The sequence below is a fragment of the Meriones unguiculatus genome, chromosome 19 (assembly GCF_030254825.1).
Source record: "Meriones unguiculatus strain TT.TT164.6M chromosome 19, Bangor_MerUng_6.1, whole genome shotgun sequence".
NCBI classification, from domain to species: domain Eukaryota; kingdom Metazoa; phylum Chordata; class Mammalia; order Rodentia; family Muridae; genus Meriones; species Meriones unguiculatus.
In genome coordinates this window covers 27897365-27903509 of record NC_083366.1, presented here as the reverse complement: position 1 = coordinate 27903509, position 6145 = coordinate 27897365, and the positions used below count along the sequence as shown (strand labels likewise).

Here is a 6145-nt window from a genome sequence, read left to right as displayed (position 1 = left end):
CCCCCAGCCCCAGGGAGGAGCAGTCTTGCTAGACTACAGAGGAGGACTTTGCAGCCAGTCCTGAAGATACCTGATAAAACAGGGTCAGATGAAAGGGGAGGAGGTCCTCCCCTATCAGTGGACTTGGAAAGGGGCAGGGAAGAGATGTTGGAGGCAGGGTTTTGAGTGGGAGGGAATGTGGGAGCAGGATATAGCTGGGATACAGAGTTAATAAAATGTAACTAATAATAAAAATTAAAAAATACTCTTTGTTCCTCATATATAACCCCCATGCACCTTATGCCTGTAAGCACTAGGCAAGGCGGGGGCCTGCAGAGCACTGGACAGGGGAGCATATGGCAGACAGAAAGTGAGACAGTACTCAAGAGGGATAGTGATGCCACCAGGGGAGGTTTGAGGAGAAAAGTCATATTTTCCATAGATGACAGTAGGAGATGGAGAGAAAGGAAGCAATTAGATAAAACGAAGAGTTGAAATTTAGGTTAGTCCAAGTAGTTAAAGGACATTAGAGATCAAGGTTGTGTCATGCATGCCAATGTAAACATAGGTTAGTGATGAACACTAGTTTGTTTGTAGATAATCAAAATGTTTATGTGTATGTGTTAATAACACATGAATATGTATATGTGTACCACATCTGTATGTATACCACATTGTGCATGCCAGGTTCATGCAAAGGTTGAAAGAGAATGTAAGATTTCCCTGGAAGCAGAGGGAAGAATAGTTGTAAGCCACCATGTGAGTGCTGGGAATGGAGCCCTGAACTTCTGCAAGAGCAGCAAGTGCCTTTAAGGGCTAAGTCGTCGCTTGACCTCAATTCCTGCTTTGAGCATTTCTTTTTCATAGTCCTCACAGTCCATATATCTTGTCGGGCTCCATGAATGTAGACACATCCTCTAAATGAGGCCACCAAGAGAACAGGAAGCCTTCTGTGATGGTTTTAAACCATGGGGTGATCTTCTCTTCTCCACGGGACCCCCCGTCCAGTAGGTCCTGCAGGTCCTACTCATGTAGCAGTAGCTTTTCACTTCCCTGGGATCTGGATTCAGAGTGAGGTCTTTCCTTACCAACAGAAGATAGCCAACCTCATGATCTCCCCAGATGTCATCAGAAAGACACTTGTGGTAAATTCGGTTCATAAAAATTATGTCCTTTATGGAAATCTGTGTCAAAGTTGATCGAGTAGTAAGTCAGTAATAGAGAAACTGAACATTTAGATAGAAAGCAGTTCATTCCTTTCCACGGAGTGCCACACAAGGACCTAAGCTTTAATTAGATGTTAGGTAGATCACAGTGAAAAGGGCACAATTTCTGGCTGCAAGGGTTGCATTTTTCATTCGCAATGGAGATCGTGAGTATACAGCACATGAGGCTAAACACAGTTCTGAGCATTAGGACATGGAGGAATGTGAAAGATTGTTTTTAAGATTGGAAATGAAAACCCCTTGAGGACTGGGTGGTGGAGGTACAGGCCTCTACTTCCAGCACTCTGAATTAGAGACAGGCAGGTCTCTGTGATTTCAAGGTCAGCCTGGTCTGTAAAGTGAATTCCGAGACAGCCATGGCTACACAAACAAACCCAGTTTTGAAAAAAAAAAACTGAAAAATTAAAATTATAGAGTAAAGAAAGAAAAAAGAAAAACTACACTTGAGTGCCAGGACTCGACTTGTTTCACACTTATCCCCTGAACCAGGCTTGGACACTTCCACAGGAAACCTGTTTCCTACAGACAGCACAACCATGTTAGCCCAGCAGCCACCATCCAAGTCAGCATGGATGACACTGACAGCACTATCATGGGACACAATACCTACTAAAGAGATCCCTGTGCGCATGAAAGAGCACACTGAGCGCCATATTGCAGTGAGTGGGTACCTGCTCCTGGGAAATGCCCAGCTCAGCCTGAAGATGTCTCAGGGCGGCCCTCCTCACTCCCACAGAGTCCTTCTCTTCCAGCTCCTCAGGCGTGTATAAAGGGTGACTAGAACAGGAGTCTGTAAAATATCCTGGGGAAATGCCCAACACCATGCTGCTTTAGTGAGAGTTCCCTTTCACTCCAGAGGGGCAGTTTCCTTCCTGGCCACAGTTAGTGCATGAAGTAGGTGCAGCAAGGACTTGCCACACAAATATTTGAAGATGATATTTTATACCTTGATGCCAGTTGAGAAAGACTAGTGAATTTTTGTCCTCATACCTTCAGCTGGGGTGAGACTGATGTCCAAACACACAGAAACTGAAACACACGCACACAAACAGAGAGACACAGAGAAAGACAAGCAGGCAGGCAGACAGACAGACAGACAGAAAGTGAGAGACTTACTTGGAAAAGTGTACTTGGCATCTGCTCTCTGCTGGACCAAGAGCTGGTTTTTTGTGTTGAAGAGGACAACACTGAAGCCTCGGTGTAACAGGCCTACAAGGGGGAGTGGGCATGAGTTAGGGTCACACTGATGTCAGTACAGAGTCTCCATGCTCATCTCCTTCTCTTCCTTTCATTCTCCTCCAGCTCAGGATGGTTTTGGCACCAACAGTAGCTGCTGGTCCTTGCTGGGACAAAATCCACCCCAGTCACTTAGCGTTTGTTGACTCAGTGTTCTTTGACGAACAGTGAGCACTGCAGGTGAGTACAGCAGTTTCCTCAACTTGTAAACATAAAATCTAGAGAGCCAAGAAGCAAAGCCGGCCATGGTGGTGGCACAATTCTAGGCCTTAGACCCTACTGTGTGAGTCTAAAGCTGTGGTCTAGAAACAGTGGCTGGCTACATTTGTGCAGGCATCTGGATGACCCCGGGGCACAGAGTGACTGCTTATGCCCTGGAAGTTGTGACACAGGAGGCGCTGAGAAGGCTCACAATGAAGGGTCCCCTTTACCAAACCCCTTTTCTGGAGACAAAGTATCAGTATATAGACTGAGAGACCTGGAGCTGAATTCACAGATATACTTGCCTCTGTCTCTGTACTGGGACTAAAGGTGTGCACCACCATACCCTGATTGGGTACAATTCTTGACTTTCACAGTTCATTTCAACTTAGCAATCACGGTCTGTGTTACACTATCTACTGATGTCAATGTCACTCTATGAAGGCAGCAGGAGGAGCAGCAGCAGCAGCAGCAGCAGCAGCACACTTGACACCTGCCTCCCCACTCTGCCTGGTTCACAGTGAGTGATGGCACCAGGTCTGGATGCACATGGCATCGTCCTTCCAGCTCACCCTTCTCAATGTTTTCCATCAGATGGCAGTTCTTCTAAGTTTCAGCTCCAATGACCTGATCCTGCTTGTCAATGACAATGCACTTCTCCTCCAGACACTTTTTCTGGAGGTCATCAAGGTGAGTTTTGCTTGCCTGGAACATACCTGTGAACACAAATGGACTCTTTTCTGTAAACAGAAAGATGAAGGGAACTGAGATAGGTAAGCTTCTTCAGTATTAGTGACAGAAGTTGCACAGAAATTGAGGTGCAGTGGTTATGTGGAGAGGGATGGCCCTTTTAATTAACAGACAGTGAGCTACACTGGCCACTTACAGCATGCTCAAAGTCAGGAGATTTATTCCTCAATGGTTTTTAAATCCCTGTGTGGAGAGAACAATGTCCTGAATTGAAGCCAATTATGGGCCAGGGACAGTCTCTTGGAAAGACACTAGCAATGAACCTCCCCTCTGTTATCAAACCATCATTATCATTAACTGTCTTCCTTTTTGTGTGATTTTTTTTCATTTGATACTTGCCTTTTTACAAAGGAAATCAAGGAAAATATAGAATTGGAGAACTCAAAGCAGCAGGTCTAGGGATATAGTGCTTGGTAGAGCCCTCATTTAATATGACCAAGGCCCCAGGACCAATCTATTTCACCAATCTGTGAAACAGAGAGAGAAATAGTGCAACAAGCCCCAATGCAACTCAACTCCTAACAGAAGGTGACTATGCTAAGGAAGTCAGGAGAGAAGACTGCTTGGGTTAGGGAGATACTGATAGCAAAGCTCTGAAATACCAGCTACAAAATTAGGCACAAAGAAATCTATGCTCTCACCTCCTCTGAAGATGAGTCCTGTGTAGCTCTGAAACCTGGAAGTGGATGGAGATGGGCTAGCTCACCTGCAGCTGTCCTGTATATGTGCTTACACAAGTGGGTGTTCTGTTGGAAGAGCTTTTCAAATTTGGCTCTGTGACAAAACAGTCCACAACCTTGTCTCCTGTCACTGGAGACTGACAGAGGGTGTGGTGTGCTTGCCTCATGCATCACCATACAATGAACACAATGACAGTTGTTAGCTAGGCGTGATGAGCAGAATAGGTATTTCAGCTTACAACACTCAGATCATACTCCATCAGTGAGGAACGTCAGAGCAGGAGATGCAGACAGGAACCTGAAGACAGGAACTGGAGAAGAGGTCTAGAAGAGTGCTGCTCACTGGCCTTTCTTCATGCCTTACTTAGACTGCTTTCTTATGTAACCCAGCATCACCCATCCTGGGGTAGCACCATCCACAGTGGGCTGAATTATTATCATCAATCATCAATCAAGAAAATGTCTGACAGACTTGCCTACAAGCCAATCTTATGGAGGCATTTTCTCAAATTAGATTCTCTCAAACAATTACTCTTAAAAGTGGCTGCTGTGCTTCAGCCGCTTTGGACACAGAGAAGGGCATGTCTGATTGCATGCGGGTTGATGCCCCAGGTCCCGCCTCTGAGAAAAAGGTATCAGACGGGTCTGATGCTCTTTGGGTGGATGACACCTAAATGAACATCTGTACAAAGTCCCAATTTATTTCAAATATCAGAGATCAGACCTCTACTCTTGCCTGATGCGTCTAAAACAAAAAGGGGGAACTGTAGAGAGCTGCAGAATGCTATGCCTTAAAGATGGAGCTGGTTTCCGCCTTCCACCTTCCTGATGGTGAGTGCTCTCTGTCACGAACAACTCCACATTTGGCTAAGGCCGAGGATCTGGCTTGCTTCCATGTATGTGGACCTATCTGCATTGCCCCTGTGGCACGCCTGGGTTGGCTACCCAGAGGCTATTTAAGCTGTGGGCTGGCTTTCCCCAGGGAGGATTGTTCAATGTTCCTGAATAAACTGCATTGAAAAAAAAAAAAAGTGGCTGCTGTGTCACATGTGCGTCAGCAGGTGGCAGAGAGGAGAGGCTATATCCATGCTCAGTGTTAATGACCTCTGATCATCTCGATGATTGCAGCCTACCATTCCCTGGAAAAAGCAAGCCTGTGATGACAGCCAGGCAGATCCAAATGGGTTCCTGAGATGAAGAGCAAGTTGGAAACTAGGAGAACTTTGCCTGGGACAAAGAGCCCTGGGTAAGTGTGAGCTGAACACTTGCTCAAGGGAAGATTTGAGTGGGCAGAATGAGGACAGAGTCGGACCAGCACTGTGATACCTGCACAGGGAATTAGACTTTGATAACCACCCATCTGGCACTGCGCAGGCTTGGAGGGCCTGCGATGACCCCTATCAAGAGGTATAATGTACAAGCAGGCATAGCAATCCTGAGACCATTCCTGAGATGACCCTAGAAACTCAGAGACCTCGAGCACCACCAAGAAGAGCAAATGAGTAGTAGAGAAATGGAAGAGGAAGAGAAACAGAAGGATGTGGGCACAACCAAGAGAGGCAGAGCTGGAAACTCAAGGATCGGGAGGAACAATCTGATGTAAGTAGATGGTGATGTCACCTGGGACCATGATGGGGTCCTGGCCTGTACTGTTATGGGGGACACATCTGACTCCATAGCCTTGAAGACAGGGTTTCTTTGTATAATAGTCCCAGCTGTCCTGGAACTCACATTATAGAGTACAAACACACACACACACACACACACACACACACACACACAACAGTAGAGATAGAGAGTAGCACCAGGCAGTGATTTAATGATAACCACCATTAGCCAGTGCTGTGGCACACAGCTTTATTTCCAGCACTTGGGATGCAGAGTCAGCAGGTGGATCTCTGTGCATTCAAAGCCAGTCTGGTCCACAGTGTGGGTAGATAGAGCTATAGAGTGAGACCTTGTCTTGAAAGAACAAGTCAAAAAGCAAGTAAGCAAACAAACAAGCAATGAATAATTTTTTAAAAATTAACTAGTATGTGCTGGGGCTTGTATTTGTCATTGTTAATGTAGTTT

General features: G+C 45.9%; 1 non-coding gene and 1 pseudogene across 1 annotated transcript; one reads left to right on the top strand and one right to left on the bottom strand.

The window, feature by feature from the left end:
• Positions 1-849: 849 nt before the first annotated feature.
• LOC110544003 (isopentenyl-diphosphate delta-isomerase 2-like) lies at positions 850-3356 on the bottom strand (annotated as a pseudogene).
• A 1725-nt stretch (positions 3357-5081) lies between these two features.
• Positions 5082-5209, top strand: LOC132649376 (small nucleolar RNA SNORA17). The gene has a single exon (XR_009587817.1). It is a non-coding gene; the product is annotated as a small nucleolar RNA SNORA17 (small nucleolar RNA).
• Positions 5210-6145: the final 936 nt, after the last annotated feature.